At 39.3% G+C, this 27,972-nt stretch overlaps 1 protein-coding gene and 1 pseudogene across 5 annotated transcripts in view; one reads left to right on the top strand and one right to left on the bottom strand.

Annotated features, from left to right (window-relative positions):
• FRMPD4 (FERM and PDZ domain containing 4) overlaps nucleotides 1-27,972 on the bottom strand; it is a 768,746-nt gene that overhangs the window by 328,883 nt on the left and 411,891 nt on the right. The gene's annotated exons all lie outside the window — the stretch shown is intronic.
• LOC109454994 (nuclear autoantigenic sperm protein) overlaps nucleotides 21,387-27,972 on the top strand; it is a 74,537-nt pseudogene continuing 67,951 nt past the window's right edge.

The following is a 27,972-nucleotide window of genomic DNA, read 5'->3' as shown; positions in this document are numbered from 1 at the left end:
TGTCTTTTACTTATATAATTGCAATGCAACCAAATTTTTTTCTTCCCAAGAAACACTTTCCACTTGTTTTGTGGTAAATTATAATGATATTTCATTAAAGATAACTTTCAATTAACCATCAATTTGCCATCCCAACTTCTTACTTCTTTGCTTACTGACTTGCTTTGCTTTTTCTGTACTGGCTTCATAATTTTGAGTAGTTCAGGACAATTGCACTAATCTTTGTTAAGCATTTATCTTAAAATACACATTAAAAATTTAGATATTTAAAAAATTCTAATGGAAAATTGTTTTAACAGGAAAATTTCATATTCTGAAACTTAAGAGAAACAGTCAAGATGCATCCTTTTCTTTTTCCTTGTAGATTTCTCGTTCATAAAGTAGCTTAATTAACATTTTTATAAATTCAAAGAAAAAACATTATTCGGCTCTTTGTCAAGTTTTTAAGCCTTAAGCACATCACATATTGTTGTATTTTAAAGAGCTAGAGAGATTAATAATATTTAATAAGATGTGAATATATTTATTGTTAAAGTACAGAATTAACAGGATTGAACTAAATTGGATAAATTAGTGACAGATTAGATTTTATACCATCCGTCTCAGTCCCCCAGTATGTCACACATCTCCCAGTATGCCAGTCTCCCAGTATGTCACATGGATCCATGTGACAAAATGTAGACTTATCCAATGGGAAACTGGCAGGGAATAATAATCAGCAACAGGAGGAAATACAAAGGTTCCCCAGTTCTTCAAATATTCACCATCATTAGCCCTGCTTGGCAGCTCATTATCTCAGGATGGGAAGCCCAGGTCTACCACTAATTGATCCTGAGTCAATGGGAAAGTAAGTTGGCCTTTCTGCATTGGTGGGAAAAGGGCTAGAGGTACAATTGCTAGAAGGAAAGAAAGTATCTTCTTGAACTTATGCTAAACAGGTCTGAAGTTCAAGCTCACATACATCCATAATGTGGCCATAAGCACCACCCACTTCTCCACCATCACACATTAAAGGGGGAGAAGGAATCAGTTTCTCTCAGGCATCCATCCACCATCCACCTATCCACCGATGCACCCATCATCCATCCACCCATCCACTGAATACCCGATGGAATGATACCTGGAATTTCTTGTATTCATGTGTAACCAGGTTTAACTTATATCTTTAAACAAATAAAAAAAACTTGGACTATTTTTACCTGCTTTGTAGGTACTAAAGGAAGGGTTGGAGGAGGGAGCAAAGAATTTCAGTTAGATTTACCTCCCCTCCCCAGTGTGGCCGGGTCCACAAACACTTGGGTACACTTGCCACTTGCCATCTACTAAAGCCTGAAAAAAAATATTAAAGGACAAAAACAGACTCCAAAAGAAGTCAACACCACCAGGCTGCAAAAATCAGTGAAATCTCACTAATGTCCAAAAAGACAAGTGTTCTTGAGCTATGAGCCCATTGTTCACAATTCACTGAATATGGTTCAGTCTAGTCCAATAATTAGCATGATGAAATTAATATTTGTGTGAAAGAGACAAAGCACTACAATTCCTCCACCTACTAATGTTGATGAATAATAAAAGAAACTGTGTTGGATTTAACAAGGACAGCAAGTGTGCACCCAAGTGAGAAGCGAGAGAAGAGGTAAGATGTAATATCAAAAGATTGAAAAAGTAGGGAAGGATGTGCTGGCCGAGGGAGCGAGAGAAGGGAGAAGAAAAGGGGAAATTTGAGCAGTTACTGACAGGAGTGGGATTTGGTGAAAAAGGAATTTAGTGAACATTTGAGGGGAGTTCTGCGGTGAGATGGGATGCTCCCACCTCCCGCATGCGTACAGGTCCTCAAGACCTTCTGCAAGGACCTCCATTTCTTTTGCAAGGCTTTTGGAGGACGTGTTTGTTTCCTCTGACTGGCACAGGCTGCTGAGGTGAGCCTTCAGGCAAGAGCAGACAGCCTAGATAGATAGGCACGGGCAATGTGGGCTAAGAGACTTCAGAACAAAAAAACAAAATAAACACCACAGAAGACAATTCTAAGTCCATTGCTGCAATTTACTATTGTAGGCGATCACTCCTCCAAACAATTTTAACTGCAGGCTACATTTCAAATTCCACATTAAATTAAGGGAATAAATGCATTAATAAAACACCAAATGACACCATCGTAATTTCACTGGCAACATTTGATGCCCCCTAGAAAAGAAAATGACTTTGGGACATCAAAAGTGAATGAAAAACCTGGTTTAAGGTTTTATATATGGATGTAGTACCTCCGAGGCTATGCTGAGGTCATGCTGCTAAAGTGATTTTATCCAAAGAAATAGCAAATGTGGAGCCCAAGAAAAAAATGTCATGAGTGCTTACCTCAATCTCATGAAGTGCAGGTAAAAAATGCTGAGGTGAGGAAAGAGGTCAGCGACAACTTCACGTACAGAAAAAGATATTAGCTACGTTACAACAGAAAAGTGGAATATGCTCCTAGTAATCTCATCATCCTGATCTCTTCTCAGGAGTAGGCAGGCAGATGCTCATCAGCCTCCCTCCTCCCCTGGCCTCTCTTCCCCTCTAGGCACCCTCCCCCCATACACACACACACACCCCGCTGGAAAATTTCAACTCTCACATGCCTGGAGGTGACTCCTGAGTCCATTTATAGCCCTGACCTCTTTCCTGAGCTCCAGACCCAGATTTCCAACTGACGTGCTGGGCAGGTGCATGGCCTGCTATACCTCGAAATCAGCACGGCCAAAATAGAATTCATTCCTCCAGCTCCACTGTGCTTCCCACTTTGTGAATAAGGAAATGAAATAACAGGGATTCATCCATTAACCCAAGGTCACACAGCAACCAGCGGTGGACAGGGTCACAATTCAAGCTCAGAGCTCCTATTCCCACATCCCAATCCTCTCTCATTAATCTCTCTCACCTCACACTCCTGTTCACTGCTACCATCCTACCACAGACAATGACTACCTCTCGTGTGGAGTGTGATAGTAATCACTCACACACACACTCATACACACACTGATTACATCACGCCACTTCCAAATAATATCTACAGCATCATAGTAGTGAAAATCAGAGCCCCTGGAACCCAAGTTCCTCAATTTGAATCCTAGCTCTACCTCCTACTAGCTGTATAATACCAGGAAAGCTAATGTCTCTGTATCCTTAGTTTCCCAGTCTGTGAAATGGGAATGGTTATGACAACACTTAACGCCATTATGAGAAATAAATTAATTAATGTGTAAGTGGCCACATGGTTACTTCTATGTAAAGGTCTGTTAAATAGCTGTGAGGTAGTTTGCCTGTTAGTCTTTTGCGGCCTCGGCAAGTGGACCCTCACCCATCTTTTAGCCACATCACTTCATACACAAGATATTATCTACCAGGTGAACCACTGCTCCACAAACATTTCCTTTGTACTTTGCTGCCTGTTGTTTTTCCAAATATCTCCTTAGCTTAGAGCAGCCTTCCCACTCCCCACTTCCAGGGTCTAGATGGCAAATATGAACTTGTCAATCTTAACAAATTCCAATGTCCTCTCCTCCATAAGGCATCTCAGCTAGAGTAGACCAAACCCACCAATGACGCCCATTGAAGGCACCAGTTCTGGGTCACGATGCCTGGATTTGCAATTCCTGTTCTTCTACCAATAATTGTGTGACCCCGATCACTTCACTGAACCACCCCATGTCTCAATTTCTTCTTCAAATATAAAATGGGGATTAAAATCTCACCTTTTGTATAGGCGCTTGACCACCAAATGAGATAGTGTATGTGCAGATTGTAGAACTGTGGAAGACAAATGCTATTTTATTCCTTTTGCAGTGTTTTGTACTGTATCTAGCTCCAAATAGGCACCACCAAAAACCAAGTGCTTTTTGAATGAATACATAAAATGAAAAAAAAAAAAGAATCAATATTGATGTCAAAATCAAAACCCTTAAATGCATAAAATAAGCTAAAATCAAGGCCCACAAACTACATACCACTTAACAGAGACTACTAATCACGTGTGCTTCTCAGCTAAAAATGTGTTTTCCAGAGAACCCGTAAGAACTGAGATGGTTTCCTTTGATAACTTTAGCTGGTCTACTAAAGAACAAAACACCCCTTTTGACCTCTTTGTCAGTCAGCTCATTACTTTTCTGCAAAAATATCAAGTACCATTCACTGTTCCTAAACTGATTACAGCCATCTATGGACCATTTTTACTCACAATTAATGTGCATGCAAATACTTAAATGTGTCTGAAAAGTATTGAGTACTGAAATGTTGTATTTGCTTTCAATGGAAAAAATTACAGGATGGTTAACACATTTATGATACAATCAACACTGTATTGGTGTAACACGGTCATAATCAGCCTAAGCGATACTTGGCTGAGAACGCAGTCCCTGAGTGTCACTAACGAGGAGCCTGATACCGCATAAGACATGGTAGAAAACTGTGGTCTGCTGGGCAGAATGACTCTAAGAGAAACTGGAATTAAGTCTTCAAAAGGGTGGAGGGAAATCCCATTTGCTATTGACTGACTTGATTGCTACTCAAATTTGTCCGCTAATGTAATTAAACTTGTTTCAATGATACTGTGGTATGTCAGCAAGAAGTTGATCAGGCTATGCCTCATCTCTTCCTTCCTATGTTTCTAGAAATGTTGCGAGAGTGAAATATGTCAGAAATGAATGAGCGAATTGTGGACATGCAAACAGACACAGGTTTAACACAGATTAGCAGGCCTAGTGAGGATGTCATCAGTAGGGTTAAAGCATAAAAAGCAAAGATGACACAGTGACATAAAATATCCAGGCATAAAGGCAAGAACAAAGAAATAAAAACAAATTTCATGCAAGCTATGGTTCATATACAAAAGTTTGCTACCCATAAACAATTATATGTATCCTGTCCAAATTATATGTATCCTGTCCAGCAATTATATGTATCCTGAAAAAACTGGCTTGGAACTTTCCAACACCAAAATTTAGGGTTTAATAATATAACTTTTTACCTAAGTTGAAATCATGATCAAGTTTTTCAAAATCTGATGGAACTTCTCTAAAATAAATGAACAATTATTTGGTCACAGATGGATGTTCAGCCTTCTCTCTGCCATTCTCACACCTGGATCGTAACCCTTAACTCTGATGATAATCTCTTTCCCATTCCACCCCACGTTCCTTTCTTCCTGCTGCCACTTTCCCAAAATGCCTTGGCCCAAAATGAAGAATTTTTTGACATTTAAAAGCTTTTCCCAAATATATGGTGATGGAAGGAAAACTGACTCTGGGTGGTGAACACACAATGGGATTTATAGATGATGTAATACAGAATTGTACACCTGAAATCTATGTAATTTTACTAACAATTGTCACTCCAATAAATTTAATTAAAAAAAAATTTAAAAAAAAAGCTTTTCCACCTTCTGTGTTCTCAGGTTGAAAACTGTTTTCCTCTGTAAGCTATCTAGTGAACTCCTACTTATGCTACTAGATCCAACCTGCACCAGTGACGAGATGGGCTCCAGAACAAAATGGACTGAGATTGAAATGCGGGCTCTAATCCAGGATTAAAAAGTCAATCAATACTACCTGATGGTCGTTGGGAAACTGAAATACTGCACCAAGGCCCGGCAAAGCTCATCCAGGTAGCACATATTCCACAGCTGTGTCTTCCCTTCTAATGGCTTCACTTACTTGGGTAATGTTTAGCAACAATTCCTGAATTCCCACAGTGTTTTATAGCCATTTCTAACACTTATCCATTTTTAGTTTTTAAAATCATGTCTACATGCCCCTATAGTGTGAAAATTCTTCCAGAAAAGAAACTGTTTTGTTGATCTTTGTATTTGCATTACAACAAACACAGTGATTGGTATGTAGTAGGTGTTCAGTCAATGCCTACTCTGGGTACTCAATAAATGTTACTGAATGAATGGATGTTAGAATGAATAATGTAGGTAGATTTTTTTCACTCATTGGCCAAGACATGGACAAATGCGCACAGATAATAAGATACACCCCCGTCAAAGCTGCTCTCATCTTCCTTTTTCATGGGACTATGTGCTATCTGGGACACATGTCTGTGAGCAGACACACTTCTGCACATGAGCACACATACCTCTGTTTTGTTATCTTTCAAAGTGAAATGACACCAAACGCAGAGTGAAATATTACTCTTTATAAAGACCTTTTCATCATGAAGGTAGAACCCGATATCATGAATTAACAGCAAAGCAATATAACCATATAAAGAACTATTTTCACCAATTACCTCTTTTCCAATGGTTAATCTTCCTCAAGGTTCATCCTGCAAGCCCCAGTTGACCTCGCAACCTGCTCTGATTGGAGACTATAAATGACTGCTGCAGAGCATCTGTGCTACCATTAGGCTCAAAGGCTGCCTTACTGATGAAAACACCTCTTAAGGAAAACAACATCCCCTGCCAATTTCCTTTCCTTACATAATCAAGGTAGTTCATAATAGTATACTTCATTACCTCAAACCCACAACCTAAACAAATGTCATGAACTTGACACTCAAAAATATTACACAGCATACTGCTAGAATATGTGTGCATTCCTTATAATTTCTAAGCGTATTTTTCTACTCAGGTACATATAATTTATCTCTAGATCCTCAATTAACAATTCTAAATAGCCCCATATCCTTGAACAATGGCAGTAATGATATTTTTTTAGCTCAGTTTTGCAATTAAAAAGATATTGAGATGACACATAAACATAAAAGTAGCTTAATGAATACGCACTTGCCTCCAAAAAGATCATCTTTCCTTTAGCATTAATCATAAGCCAAGGAATGTATACTGCATGGATTTAACGATAATTTTTGGTGATTTGAGTTTGAATTGCTATAATTGCTGTCTTTTTGGAAGGGAGGGAGGCAGGGAGGGAGGGAGGAAGAACGGACTGGCTGGAGGCATTTCTCAGGTAAACTGAATAACTAGGTTGACACTAGTTAATTCATACATTTAAACCAATTTAATGCAGGACTTGTTCTCTCCCTAATGTAAGGAAATAAGACAAAAGGTGAGGACAAAGCTTACTGTCTAACTTACTTTCCAGTGAAAAGCAGATACTAAGGATACTTCATTGACATTTTGAATTTGAAGAGTGGTAGAGGCCCTTTTCCACGATCTCCTGATAAAAGTATACGACTGCACAGTGTACAAAGAAGACCTTTTAAAGGGAAAGGATGATGGAGAGCCACAGATGTTGGCTGTCCCTTAGACACATCAGAAAAGCCTACCCGTTATTTAAGGACCTATGGAAGCCTGTGCATTATCTATATCCGGTCAATAGACGGTCTTGAAAGTGCACATCACTGTGCTTTTCCGCCCCAAACTAAAACAATTTGGAGACAAACACAACAATCAAAAGTTACATATCTGAATATGTTTCTTCCAGCCAAGTACATGCATGCCTTCTACATAAATTATGTGAGATGGCAGAGAGACTCCCCAATTTTAATGAAATCTTTTCCCCAGATTAATTTTGGTTGGTTAGCTTGTTAAAACATAGAAAGGGAGGAACACGATGTTCATCTACTGTTGAAAAAGTGATGTTTACAAGTTCACTCTGCTTGACATCATAGACCACACAGGGTCATGAAAGTAAATCCAAATTTAGCAGAATTGTAAAGCACAGTGGTTCTCATTGGTAGCCCAGATTTAATGCTCACAAGTGAAAGTACAACCCAGATTCTATAGCATCCTCAGGCACATCTGTTTTCTCTGGTTAACTTGAAGGAAGCAGGATTCATTTTGGCGGCTGTTACATCTAAAGCTACCTTTGCTGAGGAGCATAATTCCTTTTCATCAACAAAGGCGGATTTCAGTTTCCTTTTATCTTGGCCACACCTCCATAACCAAGAGTCCAAAAATGAAACATGCCCTAGTAGCTGCCTTCTTACAAAAACATTCTAAATGTAAAAAAATGCTCAGTGTCACTTAGGTAATGAATCATGTTCTTGCGAAACTTGAAGCACATAATTGCCTGTCCATAATAATTTTTGAAAATTAGCCCATTTCTAGAGTTTGTGCACATGGCTCATAAAATGTGTCACTTTATCTATGATTCATATACTTTATTCCAATTTTAAAGCAAACAGATGTTTATCTTTAAATGGGGTAAAGTAATATAATGCTTTAAAAACTTTGGGTATATTTATTATGGTTAAAATGGCAAACATCTGTAGTTAAGAAAAATATACCACACTGCCTTAGTCCTGTGGGAAAGCACAAATAAGGGGTTGACAAGTTACAGGTATTTAAACTGCCTGGCTATATTGCCATTCCATATAAAATAGGGAGATTAATCGGGATCATATTTATTCTGTCCATATGGTGCTTTCAGATTGCAAGGGCACCTTTCTTACTGAAGCAGTATTTTAAGAGTGAAGTCTTCAACAAGAAATAAACAATACAGTAGGCTTATTAGTGGGTTTCATTTTTACTTTTAAATATTAAATCATGTTACTAAGCAATTTTAAAATGCTATTTTTTTCAAATGCCAGAAAAAAACAAAACAAAACAAACTACTTTCAGGATTCTTAATTAACCCATGAACCCAAGATCCTAAGTTTTAATATTAGTTCCAATTCAAGTTTGGGTGAAAATAAGTAAATTACAACGTATCTGTTTACTAAATGAAAATTAATTCCAATATAAATAATAAAGTGACCTGGAAAACACGCTGCATTTAATCACATTTTTCAGCAAGTATTCGCATTTCATCTATTTATTGTGTTCTCAGTGAGCATACTGGGTCAATTCACTTATTTCCTTAGATTTAGATTTAATGAGGCAACTGTTTCTATGTATTGGCTGCTTTGAAAACCAGGAAAATAAAATCAAGCATAAACCATTTAAACTTTTTCCATAATAAATGTTTTATGTTAAATGCAAAAATGCCAACTTCCAAAGGTCTTTTCAGGGCTTTTCTTTCTTTCTTTCTTTCATATATATATACACACACACACACACACACACACACACACACACACACGCGCACACACACGCGCACACACACACATATGCATTAAAATGGAATCTTTTAATATATGGATTATTTCATTCTGTATAAATATTGTTTCAGAGGTAAAATCAAGTCTTAGTTAAGAAGGGCACTAAGGCAAACCAAACATTTCACTCACCCCTTTATTCTCCTTTTAGGTACTCATAGGTGTTTAGAAAGTAACATCCCAACTTAAGGTCGCCATCAGTTCACCAACCACTGGTGAAAACCCACTGATCACCAATAATTCATGGACCACAGTGGAACCAACACAAAGGTGACCTTAAATAGATTATTCTTTGTGATGCCCAAACATTCAATGCAAGAATTTTCTCAACCCTCTTCTCAACAGATTTTTCTAAGCCTCAAGTTCACCTGCTTTCTGAAGTTTGCTTACTGGATTATCCACATAATTATCCACTATCTCCTCAGAAATAGGAATAAATGAAATTCATTTTTCTAGCTTTTCCACCTAGCAGATGCTAAACTGCACGAACTATTGATAATAAAAGGGCTCTCTTATAGGGGTTTTGAGGCATCGGTTCAAATGAAAGTTTTCATGAGATAATCACAGGATGGGACCAACCTGATAATTACTTCCCTAATTTCATAGGAGGAAACTGAGGCCCAGGAGGAAGCTGAGGTGCTATGTCCAAGGTCACACTGCTTGAACGCAGTTCCTGATCCCCAGGTGAGTGTTCTTCATTTATTTAATAATGGTAACAGTATTTTGAGTGTTTACAAAGTTCCAGGCACTTTTAGTAAGTATTCTGCATGAATTGTCATGGAATCCTCATAGCAATCCTATGAAAAGTTTATAATTAACTCTGAATGATTGACAACTACATAGGGAAAAGCTCTATCTTTACCCATCAGAATGCTGAAATGTCTGTTTTTTGACATTTGGACAAGATAAGGGCAGTGGGATTTATTTTTTTTTTTTAAGGTTAGAAATCCCCTGGTCACTTTCTTTACTGCTGGTTTGCAACTGCCCTAATTGGTGTGTCAACCCTAGCTGGATTATGACCAATAGGATTTAGGAGTGCCCTGCACTGAGAGCTACTCTGAACTTTCCCGGGCCAAGATCCCTCACACAGATCTTGGCATTCAAGCCAGTGACAGTCCAGCCCTGTGCACTCAGAGAAAAAGACCCTGGAGAGTTTGGATTGTTCGAATGTCTCTCTGACTCAATGCTTGCCCACATTTGCCTTCTGCTGCCACACCATATCCTTTGCCTTTGAACAAAAGCCTCGTGTGAGTATATCCGGGTAGTCCATGAGTACGTTCAGAGATCCAAATGTAGGGAAACAATACAGAGGCTTTTAGAGCTGAGTTTCTCTGCTGGAGATCACACAGATTCTAGATGGCTGTGCCTCCAGTGGAATGCTGCAACCTAGTTTTTATGGCTATCACTTCCAACTGTGAAGGCTATAGCCTTGAATAAGGAAACCTAAGGAAGGGAGTAATGGTGTGTGCTCTGGAAAGATCTGTGCCAGAAAAAGGGTACCATTACCTGACTTATACACCCAAACGGGTATCTTTTTCCAATTCTCACCGTTTTTGTTTGATTTGCTGTATAACAAATCATACCACAACGAATGCATATATATCGCTTGACTTAGCTCTCAACTCTGCTAGTGGCGACTGGACTGGGCTCAGCTGGGCAGTTCCTCTAGACTGGGCTCAGCCAAGCATGTACAGTCAAATATTGGGTTGGCCAGGACTGGTGGTCTAACATGGCCTCAGCTGGGACAGCTCTTGTCTAAGCCATGTGGTCTATCACCTGCCAGCAGTCTAGCCTTGGCTTGTTCTCATGGGAGCTGGACAGTGTTCCGAGACAGAGCAGAAGTGAGTAGGGCATCTAAAGGACTAGGCTCAGAGCAAGTGCATCATCATTGCACCTGCATTCCATTGGCCAAAGCAAGGCACAAGGCCCCCCTTTGGGAGAAGAGAGGAGAAACAGACTAATAGACTCCACCGATTGATGGAAGGAACTGAAAAGTCACAGTACATCAAATATGAGCCAAGGCAAAGTTGGAGAAACAGAACCCATGTTTTAATCAACCTCTTCTATTCACAAAGACATGGTATGTACTGGCAGGAACACTGATCTATCATCTTGCTTTTCTCTTTGGAAAATGAGGAAATACCAAATGAAACTGTACATCAGATCTGCCATGCGGTACCTTTATCTCAGGAGACAGATTACAGAGTCTGTTCCTTGGCTGACCCATACTTACTCCCGCTGGCAACTGTTATTCCAGTCAATTGAATCAACTCCGAATTTACATACCACAAGTTCAAGAAATAACCTAATGGAAAAGTTCAATATTTGAAAACTTAATATTTTAATCACTGAATAATGTAAAGTGATTTCTTTACAGGAGTAAATAAGTTAGGTTTGATCAGATGGGGAAGATTTTTGAGGGCCATGATTACTCATACAAAACTGAGCAAATGCCAGCACTTTTCCTCATGGAGGGCAGTCATATTGCCAGCCTGACTTGTGATGAGCAAGTCAAGGGAACCAGCTACAGAAATTAAATCATTTGGTGATGATTCCTTAAAATATGCCATGGACATTATGAAAACTAAGTACCGTATTTTGCTGTGTATAATGCACACTTTTTTGCCCAAATATGTGAGGGAAAAATAAAGATGTGCATTACACATGGGTAATACTAATTCTGTACCTATATAAATGTTTCCAATTCTTTTATTTATGCTTATGAGTCAAAAGTACAACTCTAGAGATCAATAACTATATCAGAATGCAAAATAATACCCTGGAATATGATAATCGGTTTGGTTGAACTTACAATGAACTTGCAACGACGAAGAGTTCTTGGCCTTCTATGAAGCATACATATCGTAAATTTCTTAGCAGTACATAAAATTTCTTGTACCTTGTATCTGTTCTTGTGTTTTGTAATTATTTGTTACATAAAATTTCTTGTACCATCATATATTAAAAAATAAATGCTAAAATTCTTTTACAATATAAAAAACAAGTACCTAAATGTAAGTAAATAAAACTTTGAATTCAAAAATTAAAACAAAAGATTTTCCCTGAAAGTTTGGGCCAAAAACGTGGGTGTGCATTATACACGGGAGCGCATTATACATGGCAAAGTACAGTAATGGCACCATTCTAATTTGAAAGAAGACGTTGAAACTATAAAAGTCAATTTGTTTCTCAGTCCCCAGTACGTTACTTTAGAGGATGTTGTGATGAAGATTTCAGTTCCAAATGCCAAACAGACAGTACATTTTTATCTCTTCTCCCACTTGAGAGTATTTAAAGTGAACATAAAAAATAAAAAAAGGGAAGAAGAACTGATACTAACAGAGAGAATATGAAAAAGGATGGATCAGCAGCTGAGAGAGGGTAACAAGTGTTGGGAGGGTGAAGAGATGATGGAGGGCGAGAGCTCATAGCAGGGACGTTGTGGATTTTACCGTGCTTCCCAAACTTTTCATTTCATGTCTCACATGGAAAATACCATTATTATGCCTCACTGCATGGACAGACAGAATGCTCAAAGCTGAAGGACAATGTCCTGGCCCTTTAGCTACCCTGAGATAAATCGGGAAGGCATTGATTTCTCAGCATCCTTGTAGCTCTGTGGTTCTCAGACCAGGAAAATTGTCCCCCAGGGCACATTGAGCAAGTCTGGAGACATTTTTGGCCATCACAACTGCAGGGGGATAGCAATGGGGGAAATACTGGCATTGAATGAGGAGAGGCCAGGGATGCTGCTAAACACCTTACAATCCACAGGACAGAATGGCCTGGTCCCCAGGGCCAATAATGCTTACACTGAGAAACCCTGTTATACCACAGATGCTGGGAAGCTGGGCTACACTCAGAGAGATCTACAATGGAGGGGAAAATTGATTTAACTGGAAAAAAGACAAAATTTGGGACTCAGAAACGCCAGACACAAAATTGGGTGTCACAAAGCCTAGACAGAAAATAGAAGGAAAGTAAAATAGTTGATTAGTGGACATTTGGTCGTGTACAAAATGTCCAGGAAGAGATTTGGTCCACGTTGAAAAGTCTTTAATATTTGGTCCACACAGAAGGGTCCTCACTGAGGTTCTTCATGGTTCTCGTCAAATATGGCCACCAACCTCATGATGATACCAAAAGAATCAAATCCAAATCACCGAAACCATTTACAGATAGAACGAAAATCAAGGCAATAATCGGGTCAATATATACTCAGTAGAAATTGCTCATCAAATTCAGAGTAACACTGCTGAACTTCAGGATGAGAAACAACAAGAATAAACATGAAATTGAAGATTCCTCACGAATTACAAGAAAATGACACCCATACAAGTTGAATGAGTTTTAATGTTTGTATTCGGTAATGAATCATGGACCAAATATGTCCATAAACGTTTTGGGACAGGACCAAAGGTCGAGGACCTTTCAGCGTGGACTAAATGTCTCTGTGGACATTTTAAACAGGACCAAACATCCTTCAAGGCAACATGTATATACGAAATAATTCACCCTACCCAGTCCCTCATTCAGAAGTACCCATAGCCAATATTTCCCAGGGCCATCAATTGGGAGATTCTTCCCTAAAGAAATAGAACCACCTAAGAAGATCTAAGCAGGAAGCGAGGGTTATTGATGTTCCAGGTAAAGATCTCCACATTCTAGTGAAACTGAGGGTCCTTATACCTTTGATTAAATTTAGCTTTAAATCCTAACTCTAGAAATCATCTCTCTCTCCACCCCTCAGAGACCCAGCCTTTCCCCCGGATAATCAGCAACCTCCAGACAGCAGGAGACAGTAGCCAGACCTGACTAATGGTCACATAGTCCAATCCTCTGGCAGCTAAAGGTAACATTTTGACCTAACTTATGTTTCAGCTCCTGAGCCCTAAGGTGGAATGACCCCCTGGCTACTTTCCCATGAGACCAGACATAGGGATGCCCGAGAAGACCTGACAGCTGTCCTCAAGACCTGAAGAAATGATTTGTTACCCTTACTTCACCTCCCACAAATCAGCTTCCAGCATGACCCCGAACCCCCGACCCACAGTATCTTGCAATTTTGCCCTATATAATCTGTAACCTATATGCCATTGGGGAGTTGTTGTTGTTCTTTTTTAGCCCATAAACTCTCCATCTCCAAACTGGCAATTCAACATCAAGCTATTTTTTCTTCCTATACTGCAAACTACTGCTCATGCATTCCTTTGGACCAGTGCACACAGGCAGGTAGACTCCAGGAAGAACATTGGGGTTCCAGTAACACTACCCTTTAGAAGTCCACAGTGAAACAGCTTACTGCCTATCACCCAGCCTAGAGTTAAGCCAGTCAAAATACCTATTCATTTCACAGAGCTTCCTTAGGAGCAACGTAACTTGAAGCAGCATATGAATCTCCTAGGAATCTTCTTAAACCATAGATTCAGATTTAGTGGGTGTAAGGCAGCGCCTGCTGTGCTGCATTTCTAAGGAGCCCCAGTGGATACTGACTTTCCCACTGTGTGCATTCTTCTTTGGGTAACAAGAGTTTGAAAAGTTTGGCAAACTATTGCTAGGCCAAAGGCAGGTGAAGGCTTTGTAAATAAAGTTTTATAAGAACACAGCCACATTCATTTGTTTGTCTTTTATCTGTGCGCTACAAAGCAGAACATAGCAGTCATGACAGAAGCCTTGACACAGCCACCAAGCCTAAAGTATGTGCTACAGTCCCGGTGCAGAGATGCCAAACTTTCCATATTAAGGACTACTTTCCATGAATCCAATAAGTACCCGAATAATTCTAATGATGCATCTGGATTACAATTTCTGTAAAAGGCCAGAGAGGAAATATTTTTGGTTTTGTGTGCTGCATGGTCTGTTAGTATTCCCTTTGAAAGTAAAACTGCATCTAAGTGAAATTGAGTTAATCAGCTTAGACAGGTTTCAATCCCCAAGAATTAGAAAATTTAGACTATATGTCTTCAGTATTCATTTTATCACATTTTTCAAAAAGATATGTCACACAAGTTCAATGCAAAATAATACAAAATAGTATATGAAACAGTTACAAAATATTACACAACAAATAATATTTTTCCATAATAAGAAAAGTGAAACAGATTGGATTCATTTAAAATACTTTCCTTCTCTGGCATACTTTTATTTGTGTTTTGGGTGAGGATAGCATCATAGAAATAAAAGCAAACCCAATGGAGATTACATTAAAGAGCTTACAGCTTTGACAAAGCATCAAACAAAACTGTTTTCTGTCCTCACAGAATTTTACTGAATCTGGAGAACTTTTCTTGTCAAATATTAAAAGACCATAAAACAACAGCTTGTGCTCCATAAAAGTCTATTGTGAAAGAGAAAACTATACCCCTTATCCTACTTAATTAGGAAATTTGTTAGTAATAGCAATCGCTCTCTAAATATATTGATTAAAGAGAAGGTAATTAATTTGTATGTATCAAGATATTTATGAAAATAGTCTCATACCAGTAAGAAGAGAAGTAAAATAATCTTGGAACGTAATAATTGAGAACATAAAACACTCAATTTATAGATAAGCCAAATCTCACTGTACCGTTTATCTTCAAACTGCTTTCTACTTAACTGGCAGTTTCTGTTTCATAATGCATTAATATAGCAGTTTCTCCTCTTAATGCATTAATTTTTTAAAAATTTTTATTAAATCATAGCTAACATACAATATTATATTAGTTTCAGGGGTACACTATAGTTACTCAACATTCATAGACCTAAAGAAGTGATCACCATGATAAGTCCAGCAACCATCTGATACTGTACCATGCTGTACAATATTATTGACTATATTCCCTATGCTGTATATTACATCCCATGACTTATTTGTTTCATACCTGGAAATTTGAACCTTTTATTCCCCTTTACTTTCCCCACCCCGTTAAAATTTTTCAATTACAATTGACATTCAATATTATTTTATATTAATTTCAGGTGTACAGCATAGTGGTTAGACATTTATATAATTTATATAATTTAAGACATTTACATAATTTAAGAAGTGATCCCCTTGACTAGTCTAGTACCCCATCTGGTCCTCTACATAGTTATTACCATATTATTCCCTATGCTTTACTTTACATCCCTCTCACTATTTTATACGTACTGATTTGCATTTCTTAATCCCTTCACCTTTTCACCCTGCACCCAATGCCCTCCCATCTATCACCCCGATAAATCTAGTACGCATCTGACACCGTACATAGTTATTATAATATTATTGACTCTTTTCCTTATGCTATACCCTACATCCCCATGACTACTTAAAATTATGCTTAAAAATCCTAACCATTATCTTTGAGAACAATTAATAAACATAAGCAAAATGTGTCACTTTGTCAAAATCCAAAAAGTGCCTTTTGATGTTATAAAGTCCACACTCAAGGGCAGAAGCTACAGTTTGAACCAAAAATTAGGTGACGAACAAATCGTCACTTGTTAATTGTTTTGATCCGGGGCATCCTTTTGTCATTTAATTAATTGTAGTCATAATCTGACAATTAGAAAACAGCATATTTAGGAGTACTTATTGGAAAATATGTGATGACTAAATTCACTCCCTTTGAAAAAGGTTACACAACTTGAACTACACATAGTCAGGCTGCAAAGTTGAAGTTAGGGAAAGTGGGCTGCCACCTAGCCACGTACTGAAGAGACAGTTCTCTGTTCCCACCTCCTGTCTATGTTGGAGAAAAGATAGAGTTTTGCAAGAGAGGGCTTGGAAAGGGACAGAAGCACAGGGCTTTACTTTTAAGGCAACACAAGTCGATTCTTATGTCATCCTTATATTTGTTGGCTCAACCCACCCGTGGTCATTTTTGCACAAACACCTTTACTTCCATCCTCTCAAGAGATGAGAAGATGGAAGTCACACTAGGATTCCAGGCAAGGCATCCATCTCTCCTCTTCCTTAAAGCAACTGATTTCCCACAGAGGCTCAACCTTGCTCATAAAAGAACTGAACACAAGCCCAGCCAAACACTGTGGGCCTCCAGTTGCCCTTGTGGCCACAGGGGCCTTGGCTTGGCTTCCATTTAGTTCCAGAGGGTCATTCCCCAAACCTTAGACTCCCAAAGCTGAGTCAAGTGGGATCTTCCCCTGAGCATAATCCCCATAAGTAACCCCTCTGTAAAGGCAATTAAGACTGCATGTGAAAATAGTTCTATCTTTAATTTTTTGAGGTACCTCTATACTGATTTCCATAGTGGCTGCACCAATTTACAATCCCACCAAAAGGGCACGATGGTTCCCTTTTCTCCACATCCTCACTGACACTTGTTGTTTGTTGATTTACTGTTGATGGCCACATACAGGGGGTACCACATCATAAATTATATAAATGTCTAACCACTATGCAGTACACCTGAAAGTAACATAAAGTAATACTGAATGACCACCGTAATTGCAAATACATTTAAGAAAAAAGACTACATGCAAAGAGGCAGAGTGAACAAGGCACATGTTGCGTGTGGATAAGAAGTGGTCACAGAAGTGGTAAAGAGTAGCACCTTCCTCCCTAAGCCAGCTCCCTAGTGTCACAACCTGGCTGCCCTATGCTTTAGAAGGGGGCCCAGGCCTGGTTCTTTCTACCACATACCTTGTCTTAGTAATCTTCCTAGGACTCATGAGCCTCTAACGGCTGAGTTGCCCAATGAGGGCACAGTGCTACGAGGAGCCCAAAGCCTTGCAAGCTCGTGGCTCCCTCTGTGCACTGGGCACCCCCTCCATCCTGTCATATTTGGTTGTCAGTGCCTGAGTCAGCTGCTTTGATCACAGTTGTCTGACACAGTAGGCTGAAGTAACAACTATATTTGCTTCTAGAGCCCGAAGCTACTTCTACCTCTTGTGAATCACCCCACTCAGAATGGGGTTCATCCAATTTCTACATGGTATTCTACCTCCTCCAGCCTGTCCCAAGCATGCTACCATTAAGTAGGGCTCTGGAGGTGAGATACTGACTGTGACCCAAGGGCAGAAATGAATATTACATAGTAACCCACTTCACACATGCATATATGAAACATTTATATTATATTTAATCAAATCTTAGATGCCATTGATCTTGAGTCCCACCTTGACTCTAGAAGAGATGCCAATATAGGAAAAATGTGCAATTTAATATTCAAAATATGAAAACAAACAAAAGTGTCATGAGACAATACTCCACTACATACGAGGCATGACAATTAAGTTCGCGAACTTATCCTAGAAAAAGTGCTACATACCTCATTGCTGAATATCACTACGGTCACCTTTGAAGGACTCCCCTTGGGAAGCTATGCACTGACACCAGTGCCTAGTCCACCCTTCATAGCAATTTTGGAACTCTTTTTCTGGAATGGCCATCAGAGCTGCCGTCATATTACCCTTGGTGTCCTGAATGTCATCAAAATATCTTCCTTTCAATAGTTAATTTATCTTTGGGTAAAGGAAGAAGTCACTGGGGGTCAGATCAGGTGAGTAGGGAGGGTGTTCTAATACAGTTATTTGTCCCTGGCTAAAAACTCCCTCACAGACAGTGCCGTGTGAGCTGGTGCATTGTCGTGATGCAAGAGCCATGAATTGTTGGCGAAAAGTTCAGGTTGTCTAACTTTTGCATGAAGCCTTTTCAGTACTTCCAAATAGCAAACTTGGTTAATGTTTGTCCAGTTGATACAAATTCATAATGAATAATCCCTCTGATATCAAAAAAGATTAGCAACATGGTTGCAACAAGCTCATGAACTTGATTGTCAGACTTCGTATATGCCACTCTGGTATTTTATGTCCTATTCTATTTCATTATTTAAAACTTCCACTTGATTACATTGTTTTGTACACCTGAAATTAATTTAAAAAATAGTAAAAAAAAATCCACTTGTGACTAGCTAAATTGATTGATTTACGCACTGTATGGTTTGAAGCTGTCATTGGAAAATACAGAAGATCCCTTACAGGTTTCCATTAAACCTCTGAGGGACTCCTCACTCGAACCACAGCCCACAGGCCCTAAATGACATGATTCCCACACCTCCCAGACTTGCCCCGCCATTTTCCTGCTTGCCCACAAAGCTCATACCAGGCTGCTCTTCTTGAAGTCCCCTGAGCATGCCAAGTTCATCGCCCAGCTCACATTGCCCTCTCTTGAGTGGTCCTGAGTTACGCCTACAGTTTGTTCTGGCTACATGTATCAGCTCTCAGGTCAGCCCCCGTTCCTCTGACACCCTTCAGTCACCTTACATCACCTCATTTTGCTGTTGGGAGATAATTCAGGTTTTTCCATGTCTTCTGAGTCAAGGGCACTGAGAGCTTGGTCCAAGGATGTTCGGACAGCAAACAGCCCTCCAGCTACATAGTGCAGCCCTGGCCCACAGATTTATTTCCTGAGCAGGAGGGTAAAGGGAGAGCTTATCTCGCCTGCGCTCTGAGACATTAAAGGATGGGAAAGTCTCCCTCCCTCCGCAGAGAAGATCTGCTTACATTCACTCCAGGCTGATAAAGAGAGAGGCTCTCTCTCAGAGGGGAGGATGGGCAGGTTTGCTAGCAGATTCTTCATAATTGGGAGTTTCCTCAACTCCGCGTTTTCCAGTTAGGACACAAACCCACTGTGTGCCCAGCATTTTTCCAGGCCCCCTGCACGTCATGTTAGCTAACTTGGGTGGGGGGGGCAAGGGCACCATTGCAAACATGCTGTGCCATGAGTAATAACTGCCTAAATCCATTTGGGCTCGTTTTTTTCCTTACAGATTCAATTGATGCCAGTGTGGAAAGGTAGTCTAGCAGCTACATGTCTGCACAGGAGCTGCTCAATGCTTGTGTACAGCTCTGACCACATCTGGACTAGATATGTGACTCTGCTCATTGTCACATATCTAGAGACGCTTAGCCTCACGAGGACAGAGATCAGGTAACGGTAAAATCATAATCAATGTAACTGTAGACTTCTATCTGCTCAGTTTAAAATTTACAAACCGTACAAGCCACTTCTTCACCCAAACATGCCCCTCCTATGTAAGCTCTCATCCATCTTATAAGTGGGCAAAAAGGTCTCATTTTTACCAAAAAAAAAAAAAAGTGTTCTCCAGAAAGTATGTTGCTGGGCACATTTCTTAGCTCAAGCAAAGTTTCCATACATTTAAAGCATTAAACAATAAACTCAGTAACGGGAGTTCTTGGGGAATAAACGTGGCTTAGCCCTGGTTATGGAATGTTTTCTATCATTTAAAAAATGTATTCTGCTGCCTTAGAAAGTATACAGAGAGAAGTGGATTTTGTTTGATAATTGAGTGTCTTGCTTCCCCTACGGGGTACTGGCATGAATATTAAACATGATTACATCGTACAGAAAGAGGCTCTCTGTTGGTACTTAGTCCAGAAATTAAAATTTTTAATAAACTCCCAACAAGGATTTTTTCCCAAGTTTTATCTTTCTGGGCCCCATCAAGTCAGCTACATTTCTCTTTTCCTTATCTTTTGGCTAGTCAAGTTTCCGCAGCACCTCTTTTAAAAGCCTTCTAAGTGAAATGAGCAGCATAACCCCACGCTCAATCACACCACTTAGAAAACATTCTTCTGGTTATCACCTTCTCCTATACAATACTGATGGAATTAGTTCCTGACTGCTGTGTACATGACTCTGCCTACCCAGACTCCTGGTTTAATTTTTAAAAGCAAAATGTCTGTTTCTCAATGGATCTAGTGATATTTATGGCAGTCCAAGGAAAATAGAATAATAAAGTGTGGAGAAGTGTTCCTCGAGGCAGGAGCAGTGATGTGGTCCTGTGTTTTACTACGAGCATCTGCTCGGGTGCTTTGCATTCAGGCAGGACGTAGACCAACATAGCATTCTCCCTGCCTTGTATGAGGGAATGCAGTGGCAGGGCACGTTCACCCTAGGCAGCAAGGAACCTTGAGTCCCAGTGCTCCACGGCCCCTAACTTGCTCTGTGGCCTTGAAGAAGTCCCCTGTCCTCTCTTTGCCTCGTTTCCCTCATTTGTAAAATGAGAACAGTACCTGGCTATGTGAATTAACTAATCAATCATTGTAAATGGCTCAGAGAGAAGTGCTGGAGACCGGCAAGCCATTTGTGGGATGTAAACTGCTATCTCCCAAATACTCCATATGTGCGACTCTATTAAGCTAAAAAAACCACCAGTGGTTTCACAGCAAATTATACTAAGTGCTTTATAAATTCCAGAGGCAAATGCTGATAAAGGTTCTATAAACAGTGTTTACAATGACAGCCATGCACAGAACTGCAAAATAACATTATGTGGCAGGCATTCAGAAATAGAATTAGTACTGAAATAATCCTTAGTTCCTAAACCATGCAGGAAAAGAAATCTACGATGGCCAAACTTCTAGAACTTCAGACCTCATCCATTGACATTGGAATGGAAGACACTGCCAATGGACTTTCTCAGTTCAGGTAAAATAGGCACCAGAGAGCCAAGGAAAGCACTGAAACAGAAACAATAGCAGCCATTGGGTTTCACATTTCACCGAAGTCTAGAGAATCAATGGGTTTTTACAGGCCCAATCTCATGTCTTCTTGCCACAGCCCTGAGGAAGTTTCAGGACGTTGAAGGAGAGCCAAAGGACAGCTATCCCCAAGTCTGTCCTCTTTTTATTTAATGTAGTGATAGCTCACTTCAGGCATTACTTCACACGGTTCCTGTAACTCGACTCGGGGGCATCTCCAGCCTGCAGAAACTCACTTCCCATCAGGACTGTCCAGCACCATAGGCAGTAGTTTTCAAACTTGGCTGCATGGGAGATTCCCCTGGTGAGCTTTTAAACGTCCCGCAGTCCAGCCCCACCCACACCAACTACATCAGCAAAGCTAGGCTGGGTCCACGCATCCGTATTTTTTCAAACTCTCAAGACTATGGCAATGCACGGCCGCATATCAGAACCAGTATTATGAGGTGTCCCGAAAAACATTACCTGAATGAAAGACAGGCCAGGACATCCTTTTTCCATTGCTGCTTATTCCCCTAGACCAAGGGTCAGCAAACCATGTCTGTAAAAGGCCAGGTAGTAAACACTATTGGCTTTGCCAGCCACACAGTATCTGACACAACTACTCATGTCTGCCCTTGCAGCACAAAGCAGCCAGAGACAACATGGAAATGGAAGGGACAGGGCCAGACTGGGTCCTGGAGCCCTGTTTTGATGACCGCTGACCTAGACTATGCTAAATTATTTACCTGTATCACTGACCTAATATGTTATGTACAGTATAAAACACACACAAATGGGAAATTCAGATGGATAAAATAAATGCATCTTTAACTATGTGTTTTATTATTAATAGCATAGGATGTGCTCCAGTGGAACCATCCCTGTTAGTATTTTTTTATAGAGAGCACTTGGTTTTAATATGCTTAATTCATTTGGAAAATCTTGGTTTTATACTCTGTGATATAGCAATCTGAAGGGCTGGCATGAAGTTCATTGCAAAACTTGGATCAGTAGCTCTCGGACTGAAAGAAAATCTTGACAGGGACATGTTGACCCAAATGCTGACTGGCTGAGTTTTCCAACTCATGAATGTTATTTTTCAATCCATGCTCACGAACCAAGAAATCATTTTTGTTGAACCTCTGACAGTAAATGTCCACTTTCCCTAGCAATAATCAGTTGTCCAGGAAACTAACCAAATAGTGCTAATTTTCATATTCTTAAAACATGATGAGCTCAGAACCCATTGAAACCTTAAATCTGGAAGCTTTTGAAACAGGTTAGAAAATGCTGTTCTCAAGGATTTAAGCTTGCATCTATAAGTGTTGAGATATGGTAACACTCATGTTTTTCAGCAACAATGTATTTATTTCAGAAACTACAACGATGGAAAGACTGACAAACATCCATTTACAAAATGGTCCAGAATTTTAAAACCTGTTTCTCTTGAAAGCAGTTAATTGCTTGTACATTATTTAACATTGTATCTTGAAATAACGGACAAAACACGTTTATGTCTTAAAAAGATCTACTACACAGTATACTATTAATACCTTCTTGTCATATATGAAAATAATTTTTGTAATATAAAAGGAAACACTTAATTTTGATAAGATTTTTGGAAGTATTTTGCCATGAGATAAGGAGCAAGCCTCTGCAGATATGAAAATATTTTTAGGGCTAAGTCCCATCTCATTACAAAGTACAGTAAACAATCTACTATTTAAAGATACATTTTAATTAAATGATGAATAGTACTGACATCCTACAGGATGTCAGTGACAACATGGTACAAAACACTGAAAGCCAACAAAAGGGAGGCAGCGAGATCACAGCTGACAACCCCTCCATGTTATAGAACTTTCACATTTCCCTCTGGATACATGATCAAACATGAAACATGAACACATGGACAGAGACCAAAATGAGCATTCCAACATCAATTCACATATTATATGCTAAAAAAGTTTAATATCTGTTCTTTACTTTTAATATAAAAGGTAAATATGAAGCCCTACACTGGATCAACGTGCTACACTCCCAGCTTTGGAGCCCCCTGCTCTTGAAGGCAGGGTTAAAGGCTTGGCCTTATAAGGTGGTCAGTCAACACCTTCCTTTCTACGCCAGTGGCAGACATTACGAATCAATCAGAATGCTTCTCAGCCTCTAGGACTCTGAGGCACCCACTGCAATTAGTCAGGCAGGGCAGTGAAATGTAATCCATTTCTCATTTTGCCTCTGTACTAACTATGCACAGTTTCTGCTTTGGGGATACCTACATCAATACTTGGTAAGCTAACTGAATGGAGTCACCGCATTCTCATTCCAAACAACTCAGACTTTTCAAGAAAAGACAGTCAAAAGAGACCCCCAAAATTACAATTTTTAAGGTGTCTGCTATTTCAGGTAAATATTTTTGACACTTTCCCCTGTTCTTATTACAACACAACAGCAGAAAGGAAATGTTTCTTGTTAGTGAAAAGCCAACACATAAACCTTTGCCATTGTAGGGGAGCAAAATTTGTCACCCAATGATATGTCTCTTTGGCTGATTATTTTCAGCAAACAAAAGACTCAGGAAGAACCATTGACCTTCCCCCTAACTGCCTAAAAGAACTGAGACAGAGGACCTGCTCCAGGAAGGAAGTTATCATCATAGATATTTATAGAATAATATGAACTAGATGTGACAGACAAGGAGGAACCTAGCAAGGCCCTCTGACCAAAGTCCTCTCTGTGACCCATCCTTTCGCTATGGCCCAGCAAATATATTTACAAACATTAACTCTTTTCATCCTCCTGTGAATTGCCTTACTTCCTTTTGAAGTTCCAGGACTCTACCTTCTCCTCCTTAGTCTAGAATGACATACATACCTCATTTGGCCTAACTGTCTTTGGAATCTCTTGTGTTGGTGTGGATTCCCCACAGGTATGTATTATTGTCTCCTGTTAATCTTTCTTATGTGATTTTAATTATTCAAGCAGCAAAAAGAGCCAAAGGAGGGAAGAAGGAAATTTCCCCCACCCCCACAACGTTTACTTGAAATCCAATATATGCAATCACCAAAAACCTTAAAATTCAAATGGCTTCTATATTCAGATCTTAAAATGGCAATAGGAAGTTCATTAAATCAGAACTAAACATTCTTCAGTGAATATAAATTTTAACGATTTTGGTAACATTAAAAAATGCTAAACTGTGCATGCCATTTTCAATGATGATCCCCATAATGATAAAAGACTTTTACTTCCAAACCAGACGGTGTGAACAGTGCATTCTAGCACTCGGAGGACTGGCTTTCAACCAAACCTTGTAATGTAAGAGAGAAGGGCATAGAACCCTAGAAGATTTTTGTAGCACTTTTCATAATACTGAAAGCAGGCACACCACACAAAGGTTTATCTGTGTAATTTTGTGAGGGAATACATTTCAGAAGTTGATCCAAAATAATGATGGAAAAAAAAGGGAAATGCCAAAAGCATCAATAAAAGTCCTTATGTTTGATAAAAAATAAATAATAAAGTTTTCCACTGAGTTTAACAAAAGCTATTAATTATGGCTATATCACCTTCAAACACACAGTGGCTGAGAATATTTTTAATTTTATCTTTCTTTCCAGAATTTAGATCATGCAATTACCACCACAGATGTTGCTCTTTAAGAAATCTGGAAATGAACACAAATTGTAACAATTCATCCAGTTTACTAAACCTAACAAGCCATATGAGGTCTCTGCTGACTTTGAATAACCACCTTTGTCTCCTGTTTCTCACCTTCAGCATAATTGAAATTTTGGGCCAGATAGTATCATTCTTGGTTGTAGGGTCATCTTGTGTGTTCTACGTTGCTGTTACCAGCATTCCTGGGCTCTACCCATTAGGTGTCAGTTGCATCTCCCACTCCTCCTGATTTAGTGACAACCAAAACTGTCTCCAGACGCTGCCAAATGTTCCCTGAGGGACAAAATGTCCCCTGGTTGAGCACCACTCCACAGGCACAAATCTATGGCCAAGTCTTGTATCCGTATCAAGCTCACATGACAACATTTTGATTCTTGGTGTCTAGTTCTCATTTTAGTCTGTCTATTGTGAAATCTGCCTTTGCCTTGCTCTAGCCTCTGGTAAGGACGCCAGTGAAGTATCTTGCCTGCTTTACTCTTGAGAATCTGCATATTTTTAACCCATGCTTTGCCCACCTTATTCTCATACACCTAAATATTCCCTAAACATCCCCAGCTGATTTTCCCAGACCAGTCACTGCCTATTGGTATTTGCTATGTTCTGTTCCACAAATCCACCAAATTCAATATATGAGATGATACTGACATGATTCAGAAAATGCTGCCAAAAATATGGCGCCTTGGCATAGTAGATATTTTAAGCTGAAGGAATTTGAGAAATGGCAGGTACAGGAAGGACTCTCTGACCTTCTCCTTCTCCCCAGAGGCAGGTCATAAGACCCTCAAGTGAGAGAGGCCCTCTCCACACCCAAGGAAAGGAACGCCCTGCTCTCCAAAGACAGAGGGACACAGAGAGAAAGCTGAACAAAGAGGCCTTGCTAAGTTTCGCCCAATTTACCAACCTTAGCTCATGCTCTTTTTTTTCTACCACAAGTTTCCCCACCTTTTCACTCTTCCTCAAACCTGGCATAAAAACACTCAGTTTTAACTGTTTCTTTGGGTCTTCATTTCCTTATGAAGGCTCTCATGTCATGTAAAACTTACATTCTGAGACATAGTGGCACACGTGGTTAATGAATAATTATTACGGCACACCTCTCAACACAACTAAATGGAAGATTAAAACCAAAAACCATCCCCCACAAAAAATATCCCTTTGTTTGAAATATTAAAATGAAATAGGTTTTCTAGATTTGTTTGAAAACGAAATTCATTTTAAGTCTTTAGCCAAAATTTTTGGCAAGCAAACTCAAGACTTAATTACACAAAACATTAAATAGTATATTAGTCACTCGACACAAGTTAAATTTATAACTGATAAATTGAGAAAGCCATAATCAGAGAAACTACAGATTATCTCAAATATAAGTAGTAACACTGTCTAATAAATATGACATGCCAAATGCTAGCTATAGAAATCGCTGATCCACGGTATTTACTAAAATGCTTGCAACATTAAAGATAAAGCATTTTGTCTTCCTTTAAGAATGCACTAATTGTGGTGCATTTGTGTTTCTTTAGGCAACCCAGCAGCTGTGGTTCCAAACATGAGGCTTTGAGAAATACATTTAAATGAATATTTATAAACTTTTCTCTAGCAATTATATTTAGCAACGGTAGCAGATGCCTCCGCTTTTGCAGTGTTAGCTGTGTCACTAATTAGAGTCCCTCTTTAATCACGCTGTCCTCAGTCACTTGTCTCTTTAGTGGACTACCACCACACTCAGGAGAGAGAGCAGCACAGGTCTAACAAGTCTATTACCAAGTTTTTGAAAAAGTCATAAAAACATACATAAACCATAAGCACTAGATGTTCATAACCTCAGATTTTCCCAATGCAACTATAGGCTCATTTGAAATTAAGATTTTTATGTTCTGAACATCTCAATGGGATATTATTTCGAACGCCGCTGGATAATTTCTGTGTATCCTTTACAGCCCCATTGCTCAGTGCAGGGTCCACAGCCCACCAGGCTACTGCACAGAATCCTCAGCCTCACTCCTCAAACTCATTTAGAAGCTCTGGGAGGAGGAGTCTGGAAATGCAAATGTTTGACAAGATCTCCAGGTGACACATAGGTACCCTAAACTTTGCAAACCACAGCTGTAAGACAGTTTAAGTCCACTCTCTCCAGGGAGCCTACTTGATAACTCAAAGCTGGCTAACATGCCCATCTTTTGTATTTCCAAGGACTCCTGAGTTCTTTTCTATCATGCCCTTATTATCTGTAGTGGAATTGATTCAGTTATTTCCTCCCTCTTCACTCTAAACTATTTAGTGTCATAGATTTACACATTTATCCATGCCTAATTGATAGAAGGCAATCAGTAAATTAGTTGATTTAATAAACCCTTTCAGCTTTCCGATACTGAGAGTTAGGTGTTAATGTCTTTTGCCCTGAATTCCAGAAATATTTGCCAAATTTGAACCCTAGAGCAGGTTTAACATCACTTCCACATACAATACTTACAGCCACCTTTCATTCCTTGGGCCTGATTTCCACTATGTAGTTTAATACATTTACATTGCGTACATTACATCGTGATACACATATTACATTCGATTTTGGAGAAGCTCCATTTTAACTCTTAAAGATTGAGGAATTTTGAAAAATTCATGGGGGATGAGGGAATCAGATCCATTGAGAAGAAATTAAAAATAATGGAAAGCTTAAGTCAGGAACTAGATTTATAAAACAAAAATGAAACTATCCACTTCTCAGGAAATTAAAAGGAGTTGGTTATAAACATGAAATAAATGGGGGAGGGAAGTCACAAAGCCTTACTCTTT

The sequence above is a fragment of the Rhinolophus sinicus genome, chromosome X (genome assembly GCF_036562045.2).
Source record: "Rhinolophus sinicus isolate RSC01 chromosome X, ASM3656204v1, whole genome shotgun sequence".
Classification (NCBI taxonomy): Eukaryota; Metazoa; Chordata; class Mammalia; order Chiroptera; family Rhinolophidae; genus Rhinolophus; species Rhinolophus sinicus.
Note: the sequence above shows the minus strand (reverse complement) of the source record. Positions and strands in the feature narration are given on the sequence as shown.